This window comes from Biomphalaria glabrata, chromosome 4 (assembly GCF_947242115.1).
Source record: "Biomphalaria glabrata chromosome 4, xgBioGlab47.1, whole genome shotgun sequence".
Taxonomy (NCBI): Eukaryota; Metazoa; Mollusca; class Gastropoda; family Planorbidae; genus Biomphalaria; species Biomphalaria glabrata.
In genome coordinates this window covers 51,177,671-51,195,880 of record NC_074714.1, presented here as the reverse complement: position 1 = coordinate 51,195,880, position 18,210 = coordinate 51,177,671, and the positions used below count along the sequence as shown (strand labels likewise).

The 18,210-nt window shown below is 37.1% G+C and overlaps 1 long non-coding RNA gene across 1 annotated transcript; it reads left to right on the top strand.

The window, feature by feature from the left end:
- The first annotated feature begins 17 nt into the window (after positions 1–17).
- Positions 18–8,154, top strand: LOC129926053 (uncharacterized). Its single transcript, XR_008777736.1, has 2 exons — positions 18–170; positions 6,647–8,154. It is a non-coding gene; the product is annotated as an uncharacterized LOC129926053 (long non-coding RNA).
- The last annotated feature ends 10,056 nt before the right edge of the window (positions 8,155–18,210 follow it).

The window sequence follows — 18,210 nt, the reverse complement described above, 5'->3', positions numbered from 1 at the left end:
GGTTAAAAAAAATAATAATAATCGTACTTCCGAAAATCTTTGAAACAAAAAAAAAAATTTTTAAAAAAACTTGGTCCACCACGCTCACATAATGAACCTAAATACAAAATAATTAGATCTATATAGATATAGGATATTCTGGGGTCTAAATCTAGATCTGTGGTATAGAGGTATATGAACTTTTCACTTACAATTATAATAGGCAGAGCCGGATTTAGATTCTAAGTATGCGAAGGCCCCAGGGCAGATTTTTGTAGGCCTACATAAAAATTAAATTATTAAATTAATGTGACATTGTTTCATCTTCAAAGTAGAAACTTTTAAATTTGTTCTCGCGAAACATTTTTGAAATTTTATTGATTCAAAAGAATCTTTTGTAGAGGTCATTTCAAGATTTTAGAGTCTACTTTTTATACGTTCTTACGTTGAAAAAAGACGATTTAAGTACCATCGTTCTATTGAGTCAGTGGAATTAGCTAACTACAAAGATGGTCCGGTAGGGTTACATATAGGGCCCATGCATGGTTATTGTAGATTATTTTATAGGCCTACTAGTCGACCGGCGGAGTAGCATACGCCGCTATTTTGCAGGGCCGGCCTTAGGCCACTGCAACCTATGCGACCGCATTGGGCCCCGCACTTCATAGGACCCGCGCTAATTCTAGGTGTATAAATTATTAAATTAAACCATTTTATAACTTAAAACAGATTTCCCATAGTAAAGAATGAATAACATGCATAGACGAATTTATTATTATTTATTATTATACAAACTCTTAAATTTCACTTATTGTCCGCTTCCCTACCCAAAGTTGGCCCCGCGAAATCCTTTTCGCATAGGGCCCCACAATGCTTAAGTCCGGCCCTGCTATTTAGTGTTTGTAACATGTTTGTTTTTAAAATGTTTTACATGTTTCGGATGTTCCTACAGAGTTAAAGATAGTTTACTTCTTAGTGCAAACCTCTCGCAGGGTTTGACAGTCCAGCGCGCAGGTATCCGTAACGACGTGTGAATACCCACTTCTGTCTCAACTCTCCTCATCCTCTCTGCAATTGCGGCATATTGAGTCTAATTCGGTGCTGCTAGGAAATCGTTTGAATTTTATGGCACATCGGCACAATTTAGGCCGGGAAATCGTATCACCACAACATACCCGCCTCTCATATTCTCTCGATCATCTTCACAGAACCGTTTGTATAGACGTTGGTGGCTCCTGATGTAAGAATTGATAGTTTCACTGGCTGCCTGGACTAATCCGATGACCTTTTTTTTTTTGGGGGGGGGGGGAAGGGTTAGCCTCTGGATGAAGCAGGCTTTTGTGGATTGTTGGAATGCCGAGGGCCTAAATCAGGGGAAAAGAATTGGTGAGCTATCCTCTCCATCGGTAACTGCATCTCACGAACCAGCTCCCTTGCCACATGTTTGAAACAGGACCGATTTTTAAGACGCTTCTTACCCTCCCAGTTGTCTACCATTCGTCTGAGCTGGCAACTCTCCTTCCGCCATCTGTATCTCTCATGTGCTAAAATGAGAGCTCGCTCTCTGCCGTTTCAACAGTGTCACATGGCTATGACTTCCTCGGCGGTTAACACGTACAAATGAGTCGTATGGCTGGATTCTGAAAAGCATAAGCACGCTAGAGACTTTAGAGATGTGTAGCCATGAACAGAAATGCTGTATTTGAGGGCACTATGCGCCATGTTTCTCTCACTCTCTCTCTCTATATATGCACAATGTGTGTGAGAGAGAATCTTCCTGTCGGCAAAAGACTAAACTGGGGCTTGGAGTGACTCATCAGCGATTAAAGCCCTTCACAACCACCCACTATGTAGAAACGGTTTGTAGCAATGGTAATGAGAAATATCTATTGGATAGGGTTTGCTGACTGCCGGCTAGTTTTTGTTCATTATCTTGGTTCAAAAAAAAAAAAAAATTCTTCATAAATATAATGCTATGAAAATGAAAGTATTAGAAGGAAACAATTAACTTCTTTACTAAAAGATCAGATAGCTTGAGTTAATTGCACATCTAACGCATATATAGGTTAACAGTAGGTGCAGTAGCATCGCCATAATGATGAATTTTTATACACTTTTGATTTCCGATTAGGTAGTGCTTTTTTTTTTTTTGGTTTGTGTTTGTATGTGTTCCTAAACAAAGTTTAAAGATATGTGTCTCTGCCTTTCTCTTCCATTTCTCTTCCAGAGCTTGGACATACATGAAATAAACAATATTGAAAAATACTGTATTTATAATCTTTTAATATTAAATTAAATGTAAAATGTGAAGAAAAAATGAGAATGAATATGCAAACACAGAATATATCACCAATAAAGTACAACAAAGGTTTAGCCTACAAAGGAACATGTTCTATTTCAGTGTTAGCAGTACAACAGTGTCAAAGTTTTAGAATGCCAACATCTTCAGTATTTTGTTTCAACAACTCAGCCGAGCATGAACAATAGAAATGAAAACACAATCCTAATAGCTGCTAGTGAGATCATTGGCAACAAACAAACTCCACTTGGACACATATTTAAGTAAAGCATTCTTAACAGAAAGCTTAAAATATTGTTAAACATAATCAAATATCTTTTGGGGCATGATTTGAACCTTTTACCATCGCAGAGTACATACAAGTCACTGATCACACACACACACAAAATACACATACTGTTTTGTTCCCTTGGCAATGAAGTTATTGAATAAATTCCAACTTTCTGATGTGAGCTCCACGTGTAAAGTTGGAGTGAGGCTGTTGTATGATTGTACATTCCAGCAGATTGTAATATCTTGTTATGTGTACCACTGTACTTTTTTGTTGTTGCTTTTTTAAAATTCCTTTAATGTAGTGAAACTTTAATGCTTATAGCATACTCAGTGCACTATGGTGAAATCTCTTTTGTGGAGGGGGGCAGGGGTATCTGGGAGAAGGTTTTCTGTGCTGCCTTTAGGCATCTCAGTAAACACAACACTGCTCAAGTCAGGACGTCATGCTCAAGCCCCCATGATACTATAAACCTAATTACCTCCAGGATAATATACAAATACAGATAGTATTTTTTTTAATAAGAGAATTAGATTTGCTTTGCTTCCTGATATTGTCACTATAAAAAAAAATAATTATGGTACTATTTGTACAAATTCATAAACACCCCAACTATTTTTTTTTTATTTTGCTTAAGAAAGTTAGTCAGAAACAAAAAAAATATACTCTATAGTGACAATCTTTAACATTTCAGATAACAATGCTCATGGAATGCTATTTACAAATACAAATTACAATTTAAAGGAAAACAATAACAGAAAACAAAAATAAAAGATATGATATGTAATATAAATATAAAAAATTGTATAGTTATCAACAGTACAGTTACTATACAATACAGAATTGAAGGCCACAATTTAAACAGTATGAAAAAACTTTGCCAAATCTCACCTTAAGGATGAATGCATATTTCAAGTCCTTTGAGATTTATTTTTTTTTGCATGACCTTAACATCATCTGCCATACAAACCACATTGACTGAAAGGGGAACTTTACTTTTTCTTACTATTCTAGAATAAAGATGAATGTCTTTTAAGTTACAAAGCATTTTTCTAGAAAGAAGATGAATACCCTGTAATTTACATAGCATTTTTCTAAAAAGAAGATGAATATACTATAGATGGCATAATCTAATACTTTAAAGGAGTTTGGGTTTAGAATAGAACTGATACCAACAATTTTAAGAACATTCCATATGACCAGTCAACCTGTCTTAAACAAAATAATTCAGCATAGTAAGTAAGCATAGTAATAAAAGATCAAAACAGCTATGTAAAAAATGTTCTAAATGAAATTATTATAAATTCCGGTACTTTAAAAGTAGATTTCGACTTCCTGAATGTTCATTCTTAAGCTTCCAATATTATTTTCAGTATGCCTTTGTATACAATTACATAAAAAAAAAAAGATTGGTACAGCTTTAAAAAGTCAAATGGAATGATCTGCCTTTTTCTAAGTCATGAATTAAAACCTAGTCATTTGTGGAAATAATAATCTTCAAAATCTTTCCTTCAGAAATATGATAGACCAAACCTCCTGCAAGATGGCAGAGGCTGATGTCCAAGACGCTGATGTCAAGAAAGGTTTTAAAATCATGCTTACACTCCAAAACACATACCATACAGCCAGGCAGTGTCAAAATAAAAGTTCTCAGATTGATAATTACAAAAGTATTGAAGCTTCATAAATTATTTTTAACAACAAACACATAGGTCAGTCTCGAGGTTTATCTAGCCACTACTAAAAGTTCTTAGCGCTTATTCAAGTGACATAACAGTTATGATTCCTCAGAAATGGAAGGCAGCAGACGATTTCTTTCTCTTTATAAATATCTGTAAATAAGAAAAAAAAAATGCCAATAATAGACAAAAAAAAACACCCTTAAATCTAAACCTGTGAAATGTATAAATAGTTTCCATTTAGCCCAACAGTTTTTGCTGAAAACCCATAAGAGAAGCTTTCTAGAATTAAACATAGCAAAACATAGATATACCTGTATTTAGCAAAGACATTAAGAAGTAAATGTGGAGCTGGGTAGGCTATAAGCAAAACAGTAAAAAGTATTCAATGAATTGGAATTACCAAGGAAATTTAAAAGTCCCAAAACAAACTCAGAATGGGAAACAGATCATTCAAACCTGAATGTTGTGGAAAGGGTTAGGTATCAACAATTTAGTTATAAAGTCAAAATTCAAATAGATGGAAGGATCAATTTTCTTGAAATTACAGTAACTTTTTAAAAAACTGATTTTGGGTTAACATGTATATTTTAATTTAATTGGATTTTAAAAATTAATATTTGCATCTTTCTTTATAATTGAGCTATAAGCACACATCTCCTCATATGGAGTTTTTGATCTTTCATTGAGCGCTTCCCCAGGTGGCAGATAGGGGATTTCCCTCAAGATATGGCGGGTAATGGGAAAATAAATACCTGGGGTGAACCAAAATCAAACCTACTGGCTTGCAGAAAGAGGAGGGATCCACAAAAGCTAGGACACTTTACCCAAAAGTAAAACAAGCTATCTAGAGAGCTGAAAGGGGCAGCCCCACAGATGGTTGTGCGCAGGGCTAAGAACCCAGTCATATAAAATAAAACAATTGTTATGAAAGCCAGACAGGTCACAATGGAAAATGACCTATACCTGGAAACGGACACGACTTTAGTTCCGCAACAAGGAACAAGCAGAGCTTGCTTAGAACAGGTGCCCTATCCCAACTTACTGAAGTGATGAAGAAATATAGATACCTCAAGTAGCACTACAGGATGTTGGATAAAAAATTCTAACATACTCAGAACAAAGGAATACAAAATAAAAATAAAAAGGAAACATTAGGTAATATCATCGAATTTAAAGCAATAAATGAAGGACTGTGCTTTCAACATATAAGAGAGAAATTTTTCAACATATCATTTATCAACATTCATGCCACTACCGGTACTGAAGATGTGGACAATAACACTAAAGAAGCATTCAATGATTAACTGGAAAGAATTTATGATGAGGCAACACTGCATGAATCAAAATAGTACTAGATTTAAATGCCAAAATTGGAAAAGAAACAGCATTCAGACCAACAATTGGTAAAGAAAGCTTTGAAGAAGAGACAAACAATAATTGCTTAACATTAGTGGATTTTGGAAAAGGAATGTCTAACAGCAAACATTAAATAACAACATAAGAATATTCACAAAGCAACCTGGATCTTGCCCAAAAAACACCCAAAATCAAAGAAAGAGAACACAACAATATGATACTCAAAAACTTACAAAAGGCCCTCTTGTGGCAGAAACTTATGAATCGCACTCCAAACAGAACTAACAACATTGGAAAAGGAGAATGTTTCAAAAATTTCTCCATCATTACCCAGGAAACACCAACACATACACTCAATAACAGTAGACATTTCTGACATTGCTAGAGCTTTCACACAAATGAAATCTCGACCAGCTGGACTTGAGATTAATGACACTAAAACCAAGTATGTTATAATAACAAGAGACCTCAAGCAGAAGAAAAGAACAATAAATTAAAATTACTGTTTGAAAGTTTGAAAATATAGAAACATTCGAATACTTAGGAAGTATGATACATTCAAAAAAGGACCTATTGTCAGAAATAAAGGAATGACTAGCAGCAGGCAACAGGGGATTCTATAGCACACAATTAAAAGCAAAGGTATAGCAAAGAACACAAAGAAAAATATTTACAAAACCATCATAAGAACGGTAGCCTTGTATGAAAGTAAAACCTGGACATAGACAAACATATCATTAAATTTGCTAAATACCGTACTTGAAAAAGGAAAATCCTTACAAAAATGTATGGTGCTAAATAAGATAAAACAGGATGGAGGAGATATACCAGTTATGCTGTTGTGTTCCAATCAAGACGTATAAAACACATGCGAGTCCTCACAGCTGCTAGGCTTTTCAGACGCTCTTCAAAGAGCTAGATAAAGCTTATTAAACATTTAAAACGTTTATATATACAGGGGAAAATGGTCGTCGAGTCTTCCACTCTCTATTGTCACTCATTCTAGCATCTTTAAACATGTATTTCCTGTCTAATTCTATCTACTCTTTTGGTCCCTAGATTAATACTCAAAATACTACAAATATGTATCATAACAATGCAAAGACCCTTCTAAAACAAGAAATATAAAAAACGAACAGATTACAATGGGCAAGTCACCTTGAAAGAATGTCAGAGATAAGAGGAGCAAAAATAGTATGCCAGCAAAAACCAAAAGGATGGCTTGATGATGTAGAGGCAGATCTACAGAAGCTAAGAGTTCAGGCATGGATACGAAAAGCACAGATAGAGATCTGATTGTATTGAAGCAGGCCAAGGCCCTCCATTGGCTGTAGTGCTACAGGGATGGATTGATGCATACATCTCAGCTCTCTATGCTTTTTAGGAGGATTAAATAAAAATGAAAAGGGTCAAGATGGTAAGTTCTAAAAAGGATTAGATAAATAATTTTATAGCATGACCCACAGACAGTGAGTGTCTGTGCTTTTAATAACATCTATCTATAAGTATCAAATATACCATAGCAAGATCCTCTGGCAATATTACTTTTAAAATGTAGTATGACCAATTTAAATAGCATTTTTCTTTATTTATATTCAAAATTGATTTGGACAATGTCATTGCATATTTACAGATGAAAATGTTTGACCTATTTGCAAATGGTTAATTAGGCTTTGTATGAAAGTTTAATTCATTAATACATTTTTGTAAATACCTTTTATCTATGCTTCTTTTTTTCTTTCTTTGACCTGCGACTTGTATGATCATGTGCAGACTTAGTGGAAATGTGAGGTACTAATGCTGGAGAAATCTGTAATGAATCAGCACTCTGAAAAAAACAACAACTAAAGACTAAATAAAAATAAATGAAGGGACATTTTAAATGTCTAAAGTTTCCATAATTTTTTAATAAGTTGAGTCAGACAATCTTTTTTTTTTCAATCAAAATACTAACAAGCAACAAATCTAATTAGAATCTATTACAAAGTTAAAAAGATTTTTTTTTTCATAAGCAATAGGGTAAATGGCATAATTAACTATAGTACAAGATAGTTTCCTAGTCATATGACAAGCTTCTTAACAGTAGTACAGATTCAGAAATGCATAATGATGTATTTTTAATAAGTTTTTCTGAAATCTTAAAAAAAAATCTTATAAAGCATTTTATAATATATGTATATATCTATATTGTTATAACCCTATTGGCGGCGTCAAAGGGTTAACTGTAGGTTCAGCTGTCACATGTGAACTCAGGCGATGGACAAGGGACAGTACTACGGTTACACGCAAATATGACCAATGTTATGGTCATGTGATCGAGAGCCTGCGTGGACCAGAGACACAGTGTGTAAGAAAGCGGCAGTTCAAGACCGGAGACTGGGACTGTTAGTCGGCCATGAAGTCGGTCCTGGTTGTATCCTCAAGTGTTATGTATGAGTCCAGGAAGAGATAGAGACAGTAGAGTTTTGTACGGTGATGTACAATGTAACATTTTAGTTGATGTGTTGCCAATAGTCTAGTATTGGCTGTTATCTACTTATCCATTCATTAAAGTACCAGATTATTTTGGAGCTCTTGTTGTCAGGTTCTTGATGTGTTAGATGTGTTAGATGTGCTGTGTTGTGTTTAGCAGTGTTTACAGAAGGCCTGGGTAGGATAAAATGGTAACAAAAGAATGTATATATATTCTATATACATACTATTAAAAGATAAGTAAAGAACTTTAAATTTAACATGGCGCCCTGGTGGATGTGGTCATGAGGAAATGATTAGGCCAATAAAGAAGCAAAACAAAACCCCATTGGCATTTGGTTGTCTAACTGAAGCGAGTCCATTGCAATGAAAAAGATGGGAGGGGGCACAAACAACCATGTCACTATCCTCACCAGGCATTCCTCAAGGGTCTGTTTTTATGTGGTACAGAGAATTCTAAAGAGTACTCAGTCTCTCTAATCCAAGTGTCTTGGCATATGACACATCAGTAAAAGAATCAATAGGATTAACATCAACAAAATTAAATTCCCTTGGATCTCTCCAAGAACTAACAGTTACAAGTAGTTTGACAGGCAAATGGAAGGGAACCTCCAAATGTCCATGCATGGGCCTAATTAGACTATAATTAGAGATCCATTTCATGCAATGACTGCCATGAGTTTTTAACTGACTTAAGGAAGGGTCTTAGGACAATGGACCTCATTCACCAATCGAAAACAAACAACATTTAGCCACATGATTCTCTATCTCTTCTATAGATACAAATTACGATATAATTTTTAATACACAATGGCTATCACGTGACAGTTTTTGCATTGTTTTATCAATAATATCACGTGACTAAATTAGGGGTGCACCGGATAGTACTTTTTGATATCCGGCCGGGGCCGGATATGACCGGATAGTAAAATTTGATATTCGGCCGGGGCCGGATACCTAAGTGTCTTGTTAATAGCTTGTGTTTCTTAACATTTTACGAAACTTTTAAATAACATACCTATATTGGTTGGTTGGTTTTTTTTCCCTTTTATATACCTTATTGTTTTAAACTCTGTTACTGATTGATTTATTCAAGCTTAACAGTATTTCTAAAAATCTGTATAGCATGAGTGTGTTTGTGTGTATGTACGATGCCACCAACTTTAAAGGATGTGTGTAGGAAGGTCAATGTAAATAATGTTAGTATATATTTAACTAGTTACTAATGTAAATCTCATAAGTAAAGTGCAATCTGCCTTGTATAGTGGTCGGATGTATGTGTTCATGAATTTCAGACCAACAACCTTGTCAGATATACCTAGTGAGCCTACACATGTAGTCCTAGTGTAGTGTGTATAGTTGTTTGTGTTAACCATCAAGCATTGTTGTTTCCTTGAGCATACGCACGATATAGAGTTGGGTGTCAGTAAAAAAAAAAGATAACACATTGGGATGGTCAATCAAGCATATAGATAAATTATACCCGTCCACTAGTTAGAGGTCAAGGGTTGGTTGTTTTTTTTTTACGCTCCAGCATATTGTTTCTTTGTTTGCTAGATCTAACTGCGGTACTATTGTTCAATTTCTTTTATGCGATTTTAAAATTTACTGTAAGGTTTTCCGTTATTTATTAAGTCAAAAGAATTAAACAATGAAATTAGCTTTCTTTCTAAAGGTTTTAATACAAGGCAAAATACACACACGCAAACATGCACATCTTTGTTTTATTTTATTGTGCAAAGAACGTACGTAAGAAACATTAAATGCAAAGAACGTATGTTAGAAACATCTTCCTTAATTATTACTTATTAATTATTTTATTTGTGGTTTCAGTAACTGTTACAAAAGGGAACGATAGTAAGCCTATGGATGGCAGGTGTGTAAAAGTCGTCCTATCCTGATACACAGTGGCTAAGTACGCATCTTAAGTAAAAAAAAAAGTAATAACAAGGAGTTAATTGACTGTCACATATTATTAAGAATATCGTTATCAAATCAAGACACTTAACTGCTGGAGTAATATTCAAGTTAACATGTTAGAAAAATTATTTAACCGTAATATTTATTGACAGTGTAATATCCTTTGTTAGCACGTTGTGTTTTCTCATTCTGGCTTAAAAATGGTCAATGTCTATCAATAAATTGGGTGTCAAGGACCAAATAAATAAAATAAAGAGTAGGGGGTGTTTAGCTCTCCATTTAAAGATAGCCCTGGTCGTGTCTTCTACAAAATAGTTAGTTACTGGCTTACTGGGCTATATAATCTCGCGGTTTATGTTCTGTGTAGCTAAAGGTCATTCGTTTAGGTGCGTGTGATCTTTAGTCCTGAGATTTATGTTCAAGTAACTCGGCACACTTGAAAAGGTGTGGCCTCTAGCCCAACCACGTGATTAAGATTTTTCTCCAAATAAGCAACCTCTTTGTCCGGATACCCGTGTAGATGTTTGGCTTGAAGTCCAGTCCAGCGCCCCCCCCCCCCCCAATTAGGATTAACTACTAAGTAAACAAACATAGTTTCCTTGTGTGACCTCTAGAGAGTGCTTACGTCCATCGTATCTGACTTGGTGTCACCTGTCAATCAATGAACGCAATGTGATGGACTAAACAAATAAAAGGGGGAGGGTGTTGTTCATCTGGAAATATACCTAGTTACCTTAGAGGTGTGGCTCTTGTAGTCCAGCCCCCCTAATAAAGATTAACTACTAAATAAACAAACTCAGTTCCCTCGAAAGGTGTGAGAGTGTCAATACGCTGACATTAAACCTACGTCCATCGTATTTAACTTGTGGTCACCTGCCTATAAAAAAACTCAATGTGATGGACTAAACAAATAAAAGGGGTGGGAGTTGTTCATCTCTACCTCTGGAGATATACCCGCACAGCTAGACAGACGTCTGGTCAGCATGTTAACTAACCTACTCAAAGGTCATAACAAATTGAAAAAAGTGTCAGCCATTGCTGCTCTGTATGTAAATCGCATTTATGATGTAAAGTTTCATTTCTATTTATATTAAGTTATTAACACGCCTTGTCTTTATAATAAACGATGTTTGGTGCATATTCATAATGGCTCTATTTTTAAGCACATTATTTTGTTTTAATATAAACATTAATACATTCTACAACAGACATTAATGGAACGAGGTCCACTTTATGCATATTAAATAGGTGTATTTTTAACTATCCGGTTTACTATCCGGTACTGATATCCGACCGGAGCCGAATAGCACCGGATAGTAAAAAATGCCGGATATTCGGCAGAAGCCGGAGCGACTATCCGGTGCACCCCTAGACTAAATGTTGTTTGTTTGGTGAATGAGGTCCATTACTGAACTAGTCAATTAGATAAAGATAAACTCTACTCTAGTAGATCTATTTTTCTATTTAAATTAATAATAGAATCTAGAAAGTATAACATTAGAATTAGATCTATATTAAGAAACAATTTTGTTGATTTTGTATATTATTTTTTATTTAATTATAAATTAATAAATTTGATTTTATCTATAATATTATCTGTATTAAGTTATCACACATGTACTAGACTAGACTATAGTCACTATAACAGACTATAAATGTATCACAGTGTATCATTGTATGCCTATGCAGGGCCGGTCTTAGACCACTGCAACCTATGCGGTTGCAGTGGGCCCCGCGCTTTTATAGGCCCCGCGCTAATTCTAGGTGTAATTATTAAATTGCAAAATATATACGATATTCCTGGAAATCTCATGAATTTATTAAAATCTCCTGAAAAATAGACAAAATTGTCATCTAGGTGGGTGTCATTCATTGCGGAAAACGCCAATCAAACGCGTGATAAAAGAAAAAAAGGCATTGTCAGCTGTCATGTAATAAAATGTAATAATTGGGCGAATTTTCACCTTAATCGGAAGTTACAATACTTTATTTACTTTATAGTCACTAGCATATAAATATGCCATAGGTTGCAAGGTTCGTAAAGTAAAGTTAATTTGATCGCAATTTTGTACTTAGTAAAGAATGAATAAAATTCAAAGTCGATTTTTTTTCTGATACAAAATCTTAATTTTCACTTACCCTTATTTCCACCCAGACTAGGCCCCGCGCAACCAATTTCGCATAGGGCCCCGCAATTGTTAGGACCGGCCCTGTGCCTATGCCATTATTTTTTATTAGGGCATGGTCATAACCCCTATCGCCCTGGCACCTATCTTAGTATCTTAGTAGGGGTATAAATATATCTATCTATCACTCATCAGTCAGAATCTGTACCATTACTGATACTGGCATTAGGCATTATGATTACTAATCGGCCATTACTTATGAAGTATGATTACTACCATGGCATAGCCTTAGAGTAGATTCACAGACTTAATAGACTAATAGAGTAATTATAGAGTGCGCCAGTCACTGACCACTGACTTTTTGTTTTTAAGTCGGTCTGACACTGAGTTGAGAGTGACAGTGAGACGTCTGACTTGAGTCAGTGACAGTCACAGTCACAGTGGAGTGAGTCGAGTGACACTAGTGACAGTTCGAGTACGACTGTAAGTTTGAGTCCCATTCACAGTACAAAAATTTGAATAGAAGTCCGAACTCACCTTTTCTTCCGCAGAAGGAGGAAGAACAATAATTGCGAATATGCAGATTAATTGAAATATGGCTCCAACAAACAATGCATAATCGAGAACGATTTCTCCTAAAGTAGGTTCATCTAAGATTATCGCCATTTTAATGCTACTTTTTTTTTTTTTTCCTTCACTGACATATATAATATATTTCAAGATCCTTCTGAGGCAGCGCAAGTGGGATGAATTTAGTTTTCTGTCTTGCTTTGCGTAGGTAGGTAGTCCACGACTCACTGCCGTACAGTAGCGTACTATAAAGAACACATGCCTTGTAGACCATTTTCGTCGCTGTAGTGAGCTTTTGGTTTTCCCAAACTCTTGGTCGGAGTCTAGCGAAAGTCGATGCGGCCTTTCCTATGCGTTTTTTTTATCCCTTCTTCTAGAGACAGGTCATCTTGAATTGTAGATTCGAGATATCATTAGACAAGACAAAACACGTTTACATGAAAGCCGAAAAGAGGAAAGCAAAAACATGGCCGTCTGCGTCTAACATTGCGTCACACCTTTTTAGAAGTCCTGAATTCCGTGTGCACCAGCTGGAAAGTGGCAGTGAAAGTCGCCTTAGACAGATTTCTGTGGAAAGAGCTTGCAGCCATATGCCTCGATATAAATGGCGGGGGGGGGGGGGGGGGGGGGGGTTAGTCTATAAGTTTCTCAACATTTTACAATAAAAAATGTTACGATCACCACTCAACTGGTCCGATAAGATGTTTGGGAGAGTGCCTCAAGCTTACTCAGGGATATACGGGGCGAAGCCCCCGAAGCCAAACATTTCTGAACTTCAGAAACGCTTTCTCCTGGCGTCTAAAACGCATTAATTTTCTCATAATAATGCTCATTACAAGTCTAATAGAGCTAAATTAAGAAGGTCAGTGACATGTTGATATTTAACTGTGGGAGGGATTCGAGTTCGTAATTATTTTTTTTTAAGTTGTGTTTTGGAAAAGTGCATTTTTCCCACTTGGGTGTCACCCCGTAATGGGTGTCACCCGGTGAGGAGTTGAAAGAGAGCTTCCACGCCCCTGTCGATAATCCATGCGCCGTTCCTCAAGGGACCGTAACACTAATGGCGAGCCCTGCACGATTAGCTTGGTACAACATAGGAAAATGTGTTACAACTGACTTATAGTCTGCTAGTAGGGCCTATATCTTATTATTCAGGGTCAGCTCTTTTAGTCGCTTTTCAAAAGAGGCATGTTGAACATATAGACTATGTTGTGTTGAAGAAGACTTAATTTTGTCTACCATAATTCACATCTCAATAAACATATTCGCGATCACAAAAGACAAATATTTTAACAAGGCTCAATAAGTATTGAAAGTTGGTAAAAGAATGAATAATATATTTTCATTAAAGCTAGGCTGAAAAGCTGCATTTAAATCATGCATACTGTCACCGTCTGATCTACTTATACTGTATAACCCTGCTACCGCGCCGACACTGATGGTGCGCACCAGGAATAGACGACATAAGGATTCGAGAGATAGGACTGTTTTAGATCTGGCTGAAGTGATCTGCAGGTTATGGGAATCTGAGCTGTCTGGGACTAAGAGCCGTCGTTCGTGCTAATTAACTGTATTGAGGACCTGGAGCGATTCTAGGTAGTGTGTCGGTGATTTGTAGGCTACTAAAGTTTATGTAGAAAAGGACTTGTAAGAACTTAAGACAAAACTCCCTGTGACTTGATAGCCGAAGTCCATGTTATTTCTACCTGTAAATAAATATATCGTTTATTGTTACCTCTTTTCGTAGAAAGCTGGCCTTGGATTTACTTCCCTACGAAGACGTAATAGCATTCGCCATAAATCAGCGCATTGTCATGTGACAGTTGCACAGTAGCCTTGTGAATATGGATGCAAAAATTTAACAACTTTACACAACAAATATTAACTTTTTTTAAAAGAAACAAGACACTTCCAATGAGTAGTTCATAACATTTTGTTTAAGAGGGTGTTCTAGTTCCCTAGTTTTTTCCACTATGCTTTAAATATCCCACTACTTCTTTTGGGAGTCTTAACCATATCACGAACCACATCAGCACCATGGGATTTTTAGTGCCTTTTCAACAGATTGTGACCTGCACAATTCTAACATCGTTGCGATAAGAGAACTTCATAGGCGGCTCATAGGCCTATATATTATTACTTCCATCAGCATAAACAAATAACAAATCGTCACTCTTTATAGTCTCAAGAAGAAGATCTGATACACTTGCTTAAAATGCAATAAGTGTTGTTTATGTGTATGAAATGTATTTTAGGGATGGACTAATTGCAAAATTTATATTGCGATTCTCGATTTAGTTCGTTCGGTTCGGACCGATCAGTTTTAAAGTTTGGGTTTAATTCGGTCGTAAGTAAAGTTTGAGTTCGTTTTCTTCGTTTCGGGTTCGGTTGATCCCAGAACCTCCCCCACGACTACGCCTGTGTGATCTATGATTATAATGTTCTACGCTTGTCCATGTGCTAGCCTAGTCGTATTCTAGAATTCCATGTAAAAAAAAATATAGATGATTAATTCATAAATACAAGGTTACTAAATATTTAGATCTTCGTTTCTGTCTCTCTCATTCTCTCTCTCTCTCTCTATCCCCCCCCCCTCTCTCTCTTCTGGTTTATGAATTGCAGAAAGTTGACAAGTCTACTCGTCATTTTACGAAGGTGGCCCTACTTGGGACAAAAGGGTAGGCAACTGGCACCTTCGTGAACATGCGTAGGGTTGTATTTAGAAATTTTAAAAAGAAATCTGTTATTCCGAGCTTATTAAGATCTGTGATTGCTTCCTTTACATTCTCGTTCATATTGTTATGACTCTACATTGCACGTTGTCATTAGGTGTGAGACTGCGCACCATGAGACACGGGACAGAGACAGGAAATAAGTGTGGGAGTCAAAAGATGGCTGATGTAAACAAGTGTTGTTATTATTCGAATGTGTAATTGTTATCCGACTATTAGTCTATTATTAAATTGCTGTTTTACCTATCACTTTCGTTGAGGTTCTTTGGGCTCGCTGTAGGCAGAGTTACAGCAATTGGTGTCAGAAGTGGGATTCTCAACGAAAGTGGGAACAAGGTCATTGTACACGACCGTTACAACATTTTTTTCTCGGATAACCCAACGTAAATTTTGGTAGGCCAACGTAAGAAAGATACTGGATGGCGTCAACGAAAACACTTGGTCAGCTTTCATTGATAGAACTTAGACGAGAACTCAGATGCAGAGAGCTGAAGGTAAGCGGCAACAAAGAGGCGCTCACGGAGCGTCTGAAGCAAAGCATCATAGATGATGAACAGGATCCGGACACCTATTTATTTGAAATAGAACCCGATACGGCGGAGATTTGGAAATCGATGAAAGAGCATATAAAGGAAGATCTGAAATTGGTGAAGGATGAACTTAAAAATGAATTAGGTAATAAACTTAGCTCTATAGAATCCGTTGTGTTTGGATTGAAAAAGGATATGGACGATTACAAACAACAATTAAGAGATGAGATAACTGAGCTCCGGTCGCGGATGGTAGAAGATGTTGATTCTAAAATTCAACAATTACGAAATGAAATGAAGGCGGAGCTGCAAAAGAAACAAGATGCGGGTGCCACTGTGACTGAAATGACGGGGAAGATTAAATCACCGGTGTTTGACGGCTCTGTGTCTTGGTCGGTGTATCGATTACAATTCGAGGCGGCGGCGCAAATCAACAGATGGGATACTCAAGCAGAGAAAGCAACTGGTCTTATGTTGGCACTCAGAGGAAAGGCAGCCGAATTGTTACAGACTATGACGGATCGGACGAACTACGATGCCATGGTCAAAACAATGGAACTACGATACGGCAATGAACACCTGCAGGAAGTTTTCAGGATGCAATTAAAGAATCGACAACAGAAGAGCGGAGAGACATTACAGGAATTAGCAGCAGACGTAGAACGTCTCGCCCGTCTTGCCTACCCATCGGCAACACAGGAACTTTTGGATGTTCTGATCACAGATGCTTTCATAGATGGAATGCGAGATTCGGAACTTAAGAAGGCCGTCCGAATAAGCGGAAAACGGAAAATCAACGAAGCCCTCATCTATGCCATGTCCTACGAGGCGGCCGAAGTTTCAGCGAGGAACATACACTATTGTCGGACGTTAAATGTGGCGGAAGAGGAGGATCTGCCGAGGCTGATTCGAAGAATGGTGGAAAAGGCTTTAAATGAACGGGAACATTATCAGACCTCAAGGCGTAGTAGAAAGACTTTTCGTTGTTGGAATTGTAACACTCCAGGTCATGCACGGAGGGATTGTAACATGGTGTTCCAAGGCCAAGGCCGTACATCAGAACGTCAAACGCTACGATTCCACGGGTTTAGGGAGCAAGAACGGGCAGCCCAGGAAATCGGAACTCCGAGAATGAAGACTCCTTTCAGAGTGTTAGAGCAAAGCGGAACCTTGAGAGTGCAGGGAAAGATTGGCGCTGGTTCTTATATGTTCCTCTTGGACACAGGGGCTACGCGGTCGATAGTTAGACCCAGTCTGATCGGAGATCAGGAAATAATACGAGTGAATGGCTACACTCTTAAAACGGCAGGTGGCGAACTGTTACCTATACTAGGACAGGTACGGCTTAATTTTGAAATAGGAAGTCAACCATTTAGTCATGATTTTCTAATCGCCAATGTTGTCGACGACTGCATCCTTGGTCTGGATTTTATGCAGGAATTCGGTTTATCTCTAAACATTGGAAGTGGAACTGTACAATATGGACACATAGAGTTCCCATTGCTTGATGATGGTGTGGAAGGCATTCAGGTGAAACGAATCGAACATACGACCATACCAAAATGGTCTAATCTGTCAGTAAACAGGTATCATAAAAGGAACAAACTGGAAGGCCAGCTACATACTAGAAGAGCGGAGATTGCAACATCAACCAATCATTGTTGTGGCTATACGGGTAGTTACAAGGAAAGTGTTGGTGGTGGCAGCGCCGTCGATGATCATAATGACAAATCAGATGCGTCTAGCTTTCAAGATAAAGAAAGTGGCAACCTTTTTAACGATAAGCGCAGACCCGAAAAGAAAACGCTGGATGGAGAAACTAGAGGATTGACCTATAGGCAGAGTGAAACTATTGCTTTCGATGTCCGTGATATGAGTGCTTCAATGGGCATGATCAAATCAGACAACGTTGGGGCTGCGTCCAATACTCCTGTTTGGCTACCAGTACTAACTGCAGACAGAAATTTAATAAGAACTGTACGGGCGGCACCTCGAATGAACAATACAAATACCAGAAAAACCATCAACAGGTCTGTACTTGACAAACGTGTGTACGTATGTCTTCACAAAGCAGAGTAAAAGATGAATCAATTTCAGCGGAAACTGGACACTGATAATGTGGTTAATGGACATGTGTAGAAAGGCCTACCTTCTGGAGATAGCGGGAAATGACTGTGTGTTTTATAGCCTGGCCTCCAGTGGAACTATAACTTTCTTGCCAGAACTTCATCTGCACTGACAATTCCACTGCTCTGTCGAAAATCTGGTCATGT